The following is a 14,273-nucleotide window of genomic DNA, read 5'->3' on the forward strand; positions in this document are numbered from 1 at the left end:
ATGTTGTATATGGGAAAGAGAAAAACCAAAGACTTGTAGATTTCACAAAAGCCTCACAGCTCTATATCATGGACACTTTCTTCCTAAAAAAATAATCTTTAGATACTGGACAATCAGAGCGCCCAAAACAACTCACAAAGAATGAAATTTATTACATTATAACAGACAGGAAAAGACTTATGGGTCTGAATTTTCTCTGAATCAGCTGTTCGTACCTAACGAGACCATTAGTTCATTAGAGCTAAGAAGAGAAATTTTAATAAATAAGAAGTTATAATAGTTCAAATTCAGCCTCAGACACTTAACACATACTAACTGTGTGGCCCTTGTCAAGTTACTTAAGCCCAATTGTCTTGAAAGCAGAAGTTATAAGAAAAATTGAGATTTCTTTTTCTCAAAAGTATTTTATTTTTCCAGTTACAAGTAAAAATAGTTTTCAACATTCATTTTTGTAAGATTTTGAGTTTCAATTTCTTTTCTCTCTCCCTTCCTTACCTCCCTCCTCCCCAAGACAGAAAGCAATCTGATAGAGGTTATATACATGTACAATCATTTAAAATATATTTCCATATTTATTATATTGTATAAGAAAAATCAGACAAAAGGGAAAAACCATAAGAAAAGAAACAAACAAACAAACAACAAAAAGGTGAAAACACTTTGCCATGTTTCACATGTTAACTTTTTAATTTTTTCTTTTTTAAAGTGTTTTATTTCTCCAAATACATGAAAAATTAGTTTTCAATCTTCACATTTGCCTTGTATTTCATATTTTTCTCCCTCTCCCTCCCTGTCCTCAAGACAGCAAGGAATCCAATAAACATGTAAAATTCTTCTAAACGCATTTCCTTATTTGTCATGCTGTGTAAGGAAAATCTTATCAAAAGGGAAAAAACACAAGAAAGAAAGAAAAAAAAAACCAAACAAGTAAACAAATAACAAAAAGGTGGAAAATCCTATGCTCTGCTCCACAATCAGTGTCCATAGTTCTCTCTCTGGATGTGGATGGCATTTTCCACCCCAAGGTCTTATCCCCTCATTGTGGAAAAGAGCTAAATTGGATCACTGTAATAATGGGAAGAGCTAAATCTATCATGGTGTAATAAAGGCTTTTAAGATTACACGTGGCTGTTCTTGAGTGCGCTACTGGTTATTAAGCTATAGATTCAAGAGATTGTGGCCAGAGACCTTTGAAGGCCTCAGAGGAGGCGAGCCGGGTAGAGTTCACACTGCTAAACACAGTGGTCAAAGGTACTCTGGTGGGTCTAGGACAGACTAGTAATTGTAACTGCCAGGAGAGCACGTCATCACATAATCTTGTTGTTGCTGTGTATGATGTTCTCCCGGTTCTGCTCATTTCACTTACCATCTGTTCATGTGAGTCCAGATTTTTTCTGAAATCAACCCATTCATCATTTCTTATAGAGCAATAGTATTCCCTTACATTCATATACCATAACTTATTCAGCCATTACTCTAACCTGATGGACATCCACTCAATTTCCCAATTAAGAAAAGTTAATGGTAGATTATTTAAATAAGCTGAAAATAAAAAATAGAAAACAGAGAAATGACATCAACAATTCATAGTGATAGTAATAGCTAGCCTGTATATATTATTACAAGGTTTGCAAAGTGCTTTATAAATATCATCTCATTTGATGTTCACAACAACCCTAGGAGGTAGGCGCTATTATTACCTTCATTTTACAGATGAGGAAACTGAGACAGAATACATAGCTAGTATCTGTCCTAGGCAGGATATCATAGGTTTTCTCAGCGCAAACTCAGTACTCTTTCCACTGCACTACCTCATTGCCTATGATTCAATAATTTAATCCAGAAGTTTAACCAATAGCTACCACAAGGAGACCAAAGAGCCCAGAAGATGCTTTAATCAGAAAGGGTTGGCTGCCAAAGACAACATCTGCTTAGAATATAAAGTCATCTGTAAACTTTTATGAAGAAAGATGATGGATAATTATGACAATATCATTTCATAAATCAAAGAAAAGTAATGGAGGATAAAACTAATCTAAAGAAAGCTTGGCAATGTATCCATCTAAAGAAAGTCATCCCAAGGACATTCAAGAATGAAAATGAAAAAGGACTACAAAGAAAAGAAAAATGGAAAAGATTTACAGAAACTGTTGCAATAAATACAAGGATAGTCGAACCACATCACACTAAGACTTGAACACCTTGAGACCTCTAACTGGAAGCCTTCTTAACCTAGACTATCCCTTTGCTACACTGGCCTCCTCCCATCGGTGAATTTCTTCTGCGGCCTCCATTTTGAGATGGACCCAGAATGTCAGTGTTTCACTTTCCTGCCCGTTTTTCTAACTTCTGAACTTTATCACCATGATTAAGATTTTTTCTCATCCTGGGATCTTTTTACACTGGGACCTTCGTTTAGCATGCTGCACCCCTTCTCCCTTTTGATAATTCTTTCCAGGGGTCTTCATTTTGGGGATGAACCCAGGCTAGTCAGGCTTCATTTTCCTGACTGTGCTTCTGATTCTCTGGATTTCACCATGTCCCTGTTCAGGTCCCTCCTCCTTCCTCATCTCCCATTGCAGCTTCCTTTCATGCATTCCTCTCCATTTCAGACTTCCTCTTATATGCTCCAGCTCTTCATCCTGAAGCCTCACTCCAGCCCTGGGACTCACACATCACAAGTACCCTCCAAGCTCTCTCTGATTGGATAGTTCCATTCAGAGCCTGCTGTTAAGGAGGATGCCCAAGCCAGCTTTGTCTCATTCCTGTCTAGGCTACTTTCCAGATTTTTACCTTGCCCCTGCACTTGGTGCCTTTACATCCACCCCGTTTTCAGATTCCTTTTATATGTTCTTCCCCCCTCCCATTTGAATATAAGCTCCTTGAGGGCAGAAACTGTGCTTTTTGTTTATATATCACCAGCACTTAGCACAGTGGCTGGCACATAGTAATCGCCAGATAAATACTTATTGTCTGTTGCCTGAATGCCTTAACTTGATTCTTAAGGTCCTTAGGGAGGAAGTAAAAATAGCACTAACGGGAACCAAATCAGACAAAGCAGCTATATGGAATCATGTATACATGGAGGAGATCCATGCTGGAGACAATACAGTTGTAAAGGTACTGAGGGATTGATTCACAAGCCATCTAAAGGAGAAGGATATCCTGAAAATGTGGGGGAAAGTTTCAGATCTCAACAACTCATGACCTATATGCCAATTGTCCCATTTATACAAAACGGTTACAAAAAAACGAAGGCACATACAATATAGGTATTAGTAGGGAACAAGCAGATTTATACAATCTTCAACAATGGGCCACATCTTTGTCATCTCATAACTGATGGAAATACATAAAAGATATAAGATTTCACTGTACTCGTTGGCTTATTATTAAAAAAAAAAAACAAAAATAAAAACCATTTGGCCTGGTGGAAGAAAACTGGACTTTAAACTTTCTTTTATGCAAGGTATCTCCCATCCATATATCAAGATCATTTACAATTCTTTGAAAGATGTAACAAAAGGAATAATCTTGTTCAATGAATCTCTGATAATCAACATTAGATGAAGTACAAAAGAAGGAGAGGCCTGCTTGCCAAAGATATTTTGCCACTATGATGGAAGAGATCAAGCATAGAGTATAGGGTGAAGAAAGATTTCTTGTAGATGGTGAGGTCTTCCAGATGCTATTTGAAGAGGAAATTATTTCAATTGCATTAATCCTTAAAACATTTCAGGCTCCCTGAAAGAGATGTCCAAACTCAAAAGAATGTGGTTTGTCTATCTACATAGGAAAAACCAAGTGGATGAATAATTTCTGTTACTGATTCCCAGCTCTTCTTCCAAGCCCAGTGGCAAGATCTGCTGCTGCAACCACTTCCCTGAGACAAGATGGTGAAGGTAAGAGTCAATGGATTTGGCTGTATTGGCTATCTGATAAGCAAGGCTGCATTCACAGAGTATACATTGTCCATTGATGACCCCTTCACTGACCTCAACCACATGAATCGTATGTTTTAATATGACTCCATCCATGACAAATTCAAGGGTACCGTCAAGGCTAAAAATGAAAAGCTGATGATCAATGGAAAAGCCATTACTATCTCCCAGGAGCATGATCCCACCAATATTAAACGGGAAATGCTGGAGCTCAATATAGAATAGGATCTGCTGTTGTCTTTGCTACCATGGGAAAAGCCAAGACTCAATTGAAGGGAGGAGCTAAACATGTCATTCTCTTTGCTTCTTTTGCATTTACCCTTATGTTTATTATGGGAATAAGCCATGAATTGTGATTATTTTGAATTAAATTTAATTAATTTTTGTTACATTTTAAAATTTGAACTCTCTCTCCTTCTCCCCCACTCTGCATTAGAGACTATCATTTGACAAAGATGTATAAATATACAAAACCATACTATGTATAAATGTATATGTACAAATTTCAAAATATGTAAAACCATACTATGGATATTTCTATTTATCAGTTCTTTCTCTGGAGATAGATAGCATCTTCTTTCATAGGTCTTTTGCCGCTGATTTGTGTATTTATAACACTCAAAATAATTTGGTCATTCGCAATAGTTCTTCAAACAATATTGCCATTACTGTATACAATGTTCTCCTGGTTCTAGTCATTTCACTTTTCATTATTTCATGCAAGTCTTTCCATGTTTTTCTCAAATCAGCCAGCTTATCATTTCTTATAGCACAGTAGTATTCCATCACAACCATCTACCACGTGTTTAGCCATTCCCTAATTGAGAACATCCTCTCAATTTCCAGTTCTTTGCCATCCCAAAGAATGCTGCTATAAATATTTTAGAACATACAGCTTGTTTTTCCTTTTTCTTGATCACCTTGGGAAACAGACAAAATAGTGGTATTTCTAGATCAATTAGGACATAATTCCAGATTGCTCTCCAAAATGGTTGGATCAATTCACAGTTCCACCAACAAGTGTATTAGGGTCCCAAGTTTTACACATCCCCTTCAACATTTGTCATTTTCCCCTTTCTATCATTTTAGCCAATCTCATAAGTATGAGTTGATCTTTAAAATTTGCATTTCTCTAATTAGTAATGATTTAGAGCACTTTTCATATGATCATACATAGTTTTGATTTCTTCATGGAAAAATTGCCTGTTCATATCCTTTGTCCATCGATCAGTTGGGGAATGACTCATCTTATAAATTTGACAAAGTTCTCTATATATTTGAGATATGAGGCTTTTATCCAAAAAACTGTATGTAGAATTTCCCCCCCAATTTTCTGCTTTCTTTCTAATCATGGCTACACTGATTTCATTTGTACAAAACCTTTTTAATTTAATATAATAAAAATAATCCATTTTATATATCACAATGCTCTCTACCTCTTGTATATTTATAAATGTTTGTCCTATCCATAAGTCTGATTGATAATATGGTTTATTTTCTTATATCTCCTTTTTTACCTAGGTTATGTATCCATTTTGACTTTACCTTGATAAATGTATGATAATAATCTATACTCATCTATACTGCTTTCCAGTATTCCCAGCAAATTTTTATATGAAATAGATTATTCTTATGCCAAAAGCTTAAATTTTTACATCTGTCAAACACAATCAATGATTATTACAATCATTTATTACTATGTATTGTGTGTGTACTCTGTTCCCCTGTTCTATTTCTTAACCAGCACTAGATTGTTTTGCTAATTATTGCCTTATAATATAGTTTAAGATTCCTTACTGCTAAAGTCTTCTTTTTTTTCAGTAATTCCTTTGATATTCTTAACTTTTTTACCCTATCTCTCCTCAAACATCTAATGTACTTCTAACTACCTCCCTGATACTTATCCCTTCTAAGAATCTTTTCCTTATCCTATCCTTCTTACACTATTTCTTGATCTGCATACCTTTCTAAGAGTTCCTCCCTTATCCTATTCCCTTGCCATCTTGTTTCTCTGTAAGTAAAGAAGAGTTTTAGACCTTTCTGGACATATATATTTATTATTATTATTATTGTTATTATTATTATTCCCTCTTTAATTCAGTTCTGATGAGAAGTTCTAGCACTACCATCCCTCCACCCATTCCTGGCTCCACTGAAAGTTCTTCCGTTAATCCCTCCTCTGAAGTAATTGCTTTTTTTTTGTCTTTTCCTACCCAATTTTATTTTTTAGGATTATCCCATCACACTCAACTGAACACCAAGCCTTCTATGTATGTATGCTATTTCAAATTACTCAAGTAGGGGCAGCTAGGTGGCGCAATGGATAGAGCACCAGCCTTGAATTCAGGAGGACCTGAGTTCAAATTTGATCTCAGACACTTAACACTTCCTAGCTGTGTGACCCTGGGCAAGTCACTTAACCCCAGCCTCAGAGGAAAAAGAAAAAAAAAAAAAAAAAGAAAAGAAATCAAGTAATGATAACATTCTTAAGAATTACAAATAACATTTTTCCGAATAAGAAGTAAGCATTTTGGCCTTATTAAATCCCTTATAATTGGTCTTTAATGTTTACCTTCTGATCTTTCTCCTGAGTTTTGTAGGTCAACTTTTCTGCTCAGTTATGGTCTGTTTTTTCATTCTTTTGATTTTGTTTTATTATTTCTTGGTGTCTTTTGAAATCATTAACTTCTCCTTGCCTAATTCTATTTTTTAAGGAGCTATTTTCTTCAATAAGTTTTTGGATTTATTTTTCCAATTGGTTGAAATTTTTCTCATATTTCTTGATTTTCTTGCATTACTCTCATTTTCTCCCTCAATTTCTCTTATTTGATTTTTAAAATCCTTTTAAAGCTCTTCCAAGAATAGCTTGTGACCATTTGTTTTTTCTTTAAAGTAGAAGTAATTGTTTTAATTTCGCTATCTTCTTCTGAATTTGAACCCTGATCTTCTCTATCACCATAGTAGCCATCTGTGATCTAGTTCTTTCTCTTTTGCTTATTCATTTTTAGCTGTTTATTTCTTGTCTGTTAACTTTGTTTTAGGGTGAGGCTCTAATCCTGAGGTATAGGGAATAATGTCTCAGGCCTCAGATTTTTCATGCTATTGTTTTGGGAGCTCTATCCATAGCTAACGTCAGGTACTTTTCTCTGCCCTGAGCAGAGACCAGGCCACGAGCAACACTGTCACTGCTAATGTTCATATCCCTTACAGTCCTTCGGTGGTTACAAGTATCAGCTCACCCTCTGACCCAGGACCAAAAGCAGGGACCTTGATCTCCAGTGAGTGCCCACAGCCAATAGGACCTGGGCCTCTGTGATCACAATCGCAACCCATGCTTACTCCTCCTGCCCACCACAACATCTTGGGACCAAGTCTGGTCACTAGGCCAGGCCCCATATCTTGGGTAGTGGTGGGTTCCAGAATCTTCCTCTGCTCTGCTGATTGACCTCTACATTGCCTCTTGGGGTGAAAGTTCTAGAAGCTGGCACTTCACACAGCTGCCCCAGGAATTGTTGTCTGTTGATTCAGCAGTATCTGCCTAAAGGTACATGCACTTCAATCAGACCAAACTACCCAATGGGAAGGCCCATCTTTCCAAACATTGTCTCTGGCCATCTAGAGTAGACCACTGACTTTGCCCAAAACATCATCCCTGCTTCCATTGGTTCTGCTAAGACTGTAGGCAAGGTCAAATCTTATCTTAATGAGAAGCAACAAGGTATGGTCTTCAATGTCCCTGTTATTAATGGATATATTGTGAATCTGACTTGTCACCTATGCAAACCTACCAAACATGATGACCTCAAGAAAGTGAGGAAGCAAGCTTCAGAAGAAGTCTTAAAGGGCATCTTTGGGGCTACACAAAGGACCAGGTTGTATGGAGTGACTTTAACAGTGACATCCACTCTTCTGCTTTTGATGCTGGTGCTGGTATTGCCCTCGATGACCATTTTATTAAGTTCATTTCTTGATGTAACAGTGTGTACAGACTGCCTGGATCATGGCCTCCAAGGAATGAAATGAGAAGCTGTTCCACCACTGGGTAGCTCAAAATCCCTTTTCCTCTATACTGGGGATGCCATATCCCATTCATAATCCTTGCCCCGAAGCACCCCTGCAGTAGTGGGGAGAGAAATATACATTCCTAACCCCTTTCTGTATGACCAGGGGCAAGCTAGTTACCATCTTTGAGCTTCGGGCAGCCCTCTAGGACTCCAGATAACAGCTAGATTATGATCTGTATTGATGGAGAGAGCTTCTACACTGGGAAATGAGTGCCCTGATAAAGCCATGGGTGCTGGATTTATTGATAGCAGTTATATCCAGGTATGCTCCATGGGTAGAAACTGTGTGTGTCTTTCTCAAATCCAGAAATGACTATTCTACATTGAAAATCTGAAGCCTGGCTTGTATGGGTTTAAAGGATAATTTTGCACTGCCTCTTTGTATCTTATGAGTCCAAAGACATCTCATGTAATAATTTGGCTCCCAGGCTTCTTGTAATCCCTACCGATGTTTGTATTTGTTGCCAGTGATTTGCATGGTCTGAGACCTAATGTAATGGTTTCCAAGTGCAAGCACCATTGGTGATCCTGTGGAGCGCTAATCTGTCACTTGGCAACCTTCTGAGGGCTGGGGTCCCTATTCAATCAGCAAAATGGATCAGGGCATCATTAATTATGTCCCGTCTTCCCACTGTCCCTACCAACTGCTACACCTCAATTCCCTTCAAACTCAGTGAAAGCAATATTGTTTTTCCATAAACATGTCTTCAGTAAATAGAGACCCTGTTTGTATGATCATTCATGGCAAGGTGAGCATGTTTCAGTTGTAGATTTCAAATGTACGTGTTCTAGCGTATCATTAGTGCCCAAGTTGATTGGCAAGCTACCATACTATTAGGGATCAGTCACCATGCATTAAGTCCCAACTACACACAAAGTCAGGTTTTCACATAGTGGATAGCATTTGGGGACAGGGGTCAAGAAGATCTGTGTTCAAATCCTGAAAATCCTGCCTTACAAACTCCCCAGTTGTATTAATATAATTTTCTAAGCAAATCACTTCCTCTTTTAAGTGCCTAAGTCCATTTCTCAAGGACAATTAACTGTTAAGTCATTGATAGATTATGATAGGACCTTAGGATCCGAGATTATATAGACTGAGAGCTAGAAGGGACCTCTGACGTCCTTTAGTGTAACTATCTTCATTTTACTGATGAGGAACCCAAGGTCCACAGCAGGAATTTCTCACACCGAAGAAACCAGAGATGTCTTATAGGTTTTCATAGCCTTGGGCTGGGTGCTGGACAAGATGAAAATTTACCAAAGATAGTCTTCACCCTCATAGAACTTTAGTGAGGAGATACTGTATGTAGGTGACAGTTCTGAGCTGACCCCTGAAAGGAAGTAAAGATTCCAAGAGGTAAAAGGAAGGAAGGGAAGGAGGAGGAAGGTAGACAGAGGGAGGAAGAAAGGAAGAGAGAGAGAAAAAGAAAGAAAGAAAGAAAGAAAGAAAGAAAGAAAGAAAGAAAGAAAGAAAGAAAGAAAGAAAGAAAGAAAGAAAGAAAGAAAGAAAGAAAGAAAGAAAGAAAGAAAGAAAGAAAGAAAGAAAGAAAGAAAGAAAGAAAGAAAGAAAGAAAGAAAGAAAGAAAAAGGAAGGAAGGAAGCAAGGAAGTAAGGAAGGAAGGAGAAAAGGAAGGAAGGAAGAAAGTCTTCCAACTGACCAATTTCAGTCAGGACGACTGGAGATGACCCCAGTGGATCAGGTCCTCCTACGCACCGTCCCAAGAGAGTAATGGAGTCAGCAGCACTGAGGACCACTGAGCCTCAGCCTCCTATCAGTGTGAGTTGGCGTGGGGAAGAGTCTCTTTCTTCTGCAGAAACCCGAAGAGGGGCTGCTCTCCCGCATCCCCCAGAGGGGACAGGACTTCCCAGATTTCAGAGGGCATTTCCCGCTGTCTGAGCTTTCCCTATTGCTACTGTGCTCCCCCCTTCAGGGCTCCTTCTTGGACCTGATCAGACTGCGGTGAATGGAGAGCCTTCATCCAAATGGGTCTGCGGAGCCTCCCAGTCCCCACCGCACCCGCACTGCCCCCAGGGAGCCCTGTGCCCCCTCCTAGGTACAGACTCCTGGGTCCCTGGTAAGCAGCTCTCCTCTTCCAGGCTATTTGCATTGGAAAAGGAGATGAGAAGTCCACTGGAGAGTCCACTTCAAGGCAGGCAAGGACAAGGATACAAAGGAGGAGAGGACTGGGGAGTGGCAGTGGGGATGTCACCAGGGCGGCTGTTTCTTTGTAAGACAAAGGCATTGGATTATATCTAAATTTGTATAATTCTACAAGAAAGAGACAGAGACAGAGACAGAGGCAGACCAATATGGTAGAGCAAGTCAAGGAGAGGCCCCTTTAAGCCCTGCCTTGGAGGCGGGCAATAGGGCCAAAGGGGAGTGTCCAGTGTTTCATGCCAAGATTCTACAGGCCCTTGGGGGGGGGGGGAGTTTCCAAAAGGGGAGAAACCCTATATGGAGGCCAGGACTGTTTCCATTCTTTGTGCCCTGGAGCCATTGGCCAGTCTGCTGAGGGCCAAGGAACCCTTCTCCCAACGACAATTTTCAACGGGCAAGATGAGGTCAAGAGAATTCGGTCAAGAGAATTCTGAAGGAAGCCCATGACGTCAACATGATCTCGGTCCATCGTCCACAGCAAGGGGGCTCCTTTTCATTAAGAATGTACCTGACGACCACTTCTTCCAGAGGACCTTGTGGCGCAATGGGCAGCGCGTCTGACTCCAGATCAGACGGTTACGTGTTCGAACCACGTCAAGGTCAAATTTTTGTTTTTCCAAATCTAATGTTTTAGGGCACTTCTCGACTCACAGGGGGTTACAAGTGTACATTGACCCCCCAAAAGTCATGTCATTTTGACTTTCTTCAAGAATGAAGGACGACAACCAACCAAATGCCTTTTTCTAGTTGCCTTTGTCTACCACCTTGCAAGGCACATAATCAACATTTAATGAGTCGTTAGTAAATTGAATTAAAATAGACAAATAGATCCTGTTTGGGGCTGTTGACAATTTAGTTCAAATGCAGCATTTGAGAATCCTGTATTCCTGAGCTCCATTGAACAGCTATGCACATAGATGTTTCAATTTTGTAAAAGTTGGGATGTTTTGCCCTTTCTCTCCTGGAAGTGGATGGCTTTGTTTTACTTATTTTAGAGTGGCTGGGACATGCTCCTTTTGAATTTTCAGACGTTTGCAGATGGCCTTCCATTTTCAAGTTCTTAGGGATTCTACAGCTTATGATGAGGAAATTGAATTGAGTAGTATTGAAATTCTCATATGAAATGAAGCTAGAATGTGGAAAGGAGTCGAGAGAGCCTCATTCAGCAATGAGTTCTTAGGATGCTATTATCACAGTGACAAGTTTCCTCTCAGTCCCAGTAAGGTCTCTGAGAGGCCATTCAGTCAAATGGAGACAAAGCTGCCTGAAATAGTCAGACCCATGCTGGCTGAAGGAAATCCTAGAATGTGCACTGAAGGCAGGGAAATGAGAGCCTCTACAAAACTGTTTTGGCCTTAGAAGAAAAATATCCAATGGGTAAAAAGCAAAGCAAGCCCAAACTCCATTGGAGCCGAGAGGATGTCGGTGCTCCAACTTCCTGAGCAGTCTGAGTGGGGCAGCCAAAAGCTAGAAGGCAGGACTATGTGACCTTGAGCAAGCTCTTTCCTCTTGCTCTGGACCTCAGTTTCACCATATGGAGAGTGAAGAGGATGGACAAGATTCTTTTTCTTTTAAAAATTTATATTCTACAAAAATATTTCTTTTTACCTCTGATGTACAAAATTACACGGTAAGGACATTAGAGAAATGCAGAACAAAACCGATGTGAAATTCAAAGGGGAAGAGAATGGGATCGTTTAAAATTGGAAGGAACAGGGAAGGCTTTCGAGAATGACAGTACAGAAGTCAGCATACAGAAGGGAGAATACTAGAGGCACCTGTAAGGAATATAGAACAATACTTAAAGCCATTAGACTTAACCCCGCCCCCCACATCGAATTCTGATCAAATGAGAAAATCAGCATCATTTCCAAAGGCTTTAACGATGTAGCTGTGCTTTAAATTGAAAATGCAAGTATCTGATCAGCATTATGAATGGCTTTCCCCACACACCCCTTACTCCTCCTATACCTTCTAGCCACTCAGCAACTCTATACTAGAACTAATGAGGTGAGACCACATGGTCTCCACATGGAAGATTGTTGTGAAGATCAAATGAAACAATACATGGTGTCCCAAAAGTCTTAGTGCCTGCTTAAGCTAAATGCACTAAGACTTTTGAGTCACTCTATATTTGTAAAGTGTTTTCCAAACCTTAAAGCTTAGGAAATAACATTTGTAAAGTGCTTAGCACGATGCTTGGCATATAGTAGGTGCTTAGTAAGTGCTTATTCCCCAATGCCTCTATATAAATATTAGATAATAGTAACAATTTTTCCTTTGAATAGCTGCTGATTGCTGAGTCACCAATATAAACCAGCTATCCTTTTCTTTCCCCTCCCCAACGTGAATAACCTTCTAGCTGGGTATGAATTATGCAATATGCATCCCAGAGAAACCCTGTTGCTCACGAAGAATTTGGATTTATAGGGAGAATCATAGACCAAGGGACTTAGGGATCTTCTGGTACAACCTCTTCATTTTAGAGATCCAATGATGGGAAGGACTTTATGCAAGGTCATCCAGCAATTTAGTTGTAGAACTGAAATCTGTATTTGGCTCAGGAATCAGAACTGGAGTGCAAAAGGGGGACTGACCTCTTCAAGGTGATGGACAGAAACAGTAGCTGATTAGATCATGAGATAGGGGCATCCCCTCATTTGGAGGGTGATGTGGGTCATTGGAAATCCACTTTGGTGTTACTTGCAGTCTGATTCTGAAAAGATGGGGTGGGGTCTTTATTAATACTTTGCCTCTATATTACCCTCAAAAGTGTAACAGTCGATGAGAATAGTTTTTAGATCATTCAATCCACACACATTTATTAAATGCTTATCATGTGCCAAGGATCACCAATGACCAAGAGCCACTTTTGACGCAACAAGTTCAGTCTTTGCAAGAAAATGTTCAGAATGGCGCCACCTACTGGCACATAAAAGTTCCTTCACAGCTCACACTTAACCAGACCCATGGAATTGTATTTAGCCCTGACCAACAGGAGAAGCAACTGGATGAAGCAAATTAGGAACTGCCCTTTTTACCTCCAATAGGAAAATAACATAGCTCCCCCTTGTGGTATGTGTCCTCAAACATATCCCGGATGTTCCACATAACACAGTCTCTTGGAACTACTTCTCAGAGCTGGAAGGAACTTTGGGGACTTTGCTATCTCATTTTACTTACAGGGAACTGAGGCCCCAAGATGATTGGGAACTTGATGGAGATGCCACAAATAAATAGTGGAAGAACTGAAACTTGAATTCAGGTTACCAGTGTGAGGCTTTCTCCATCTCTGGCATTCTCAATTGACCCCAAAATAAGAAGTTTTAATAAATGATTTCATTCTGGTAATTGTGGTCAGGGCCTCATAGGGAGAGATTTATGTAGAGTATATAGCAAGAGCCCAAGGAATAGAGAAACCAAATTAAATAGATCCCAAACATTGCGTTAAGACGACTACAATTTGGGGGTTTTGCATGGGAAAAATTAGTGGCCACTCACAGACCTAGAACTGGAACGGATTTCAGAAGTCTTCAAGTAGAGCCTCCTCATTTTACAGGCAAGGAAACTGATGTTCATGGACACAAAGTGATTTATCCAACAGCATTCACATATTATGTACATCGGATGAACCCAGGGCCTCTGACTCCAGAGGCAGTGCTTTCTATTGCACCAGACTGCCTCCATGATCTCCCTCCAAGACTAATTATATCCCTGTCTCCCAGAAGTGATACAAAACACATTCCCAAGAAGAGAATTATGAGGGTCACGGGACAAAGAACCACGATACCCATTTCAAAGATGAGCAAACTCATTTTAAAGATGAAAGGAAGAGAGGAAAGTGACTTGCACAAAGACATATAGCTGCCAAGTGTTGCAAAATTTGAATCCAGGACAAGCCCAGTGATCTTTAAACTATAGTAACCTAACCAGTTAGCCAGTCCCACATAATGAATACAAAAGATCTGTAGGAGGTCCCCGGCCAGCACCAAGAACAGTTCTCATCATCTCAAAGGAGTATCCAGCATCATTGGCTGGTTGCTAGGGGTAATCAGCCTAATGATTAATGGAAAGTATCTTAGCAAAAGAAGGATGAAAAGTTTCTAT

At 39.6% G+C, this 14,273-nt stretch overlaps 1 long non-coding RNA gene and 1 other non-coding gene across 2 annotated transcripts in view; one reads left to right on the forward strand and one right to left on the reverse strand.

Annotated features, from left to right (window-relative positions):
- Positions 1-14,273, reverse strand: part of LOC141548833 (uncharacterized) — an 83,895-nt gene that overhangs the window by 36,855 nt on the left and 32,767 nt on the right. The gene's annotated exons all lie outside the window — the stretch shown is intronic.
- On the forward strand, positions 10,697-10,769 carry TRNAW-CCA (transfer RNA tryptophan (anticodon CCA)). Its single transcript has one exon. It is a non-coding gene; the product is annotated as a tRNA-Trp (tRNA).

This window comes from Sminthopsis crassicaudata, chromosome X, assembly GCF_048593235.1.
Source record: "Sminthopsis crassicaudata isolate SCR6 chromosome X, ASM4859323v1, whole genome shotgun sequence".
Taxonomy (NCBI): domain Eukaryota; kingdom Metazoa; phylum Chordata; class Mammalia; order Dasyuromorphia; family Dasyuridae; genus Sminthopsis; species Sminthopsis crassicaudata.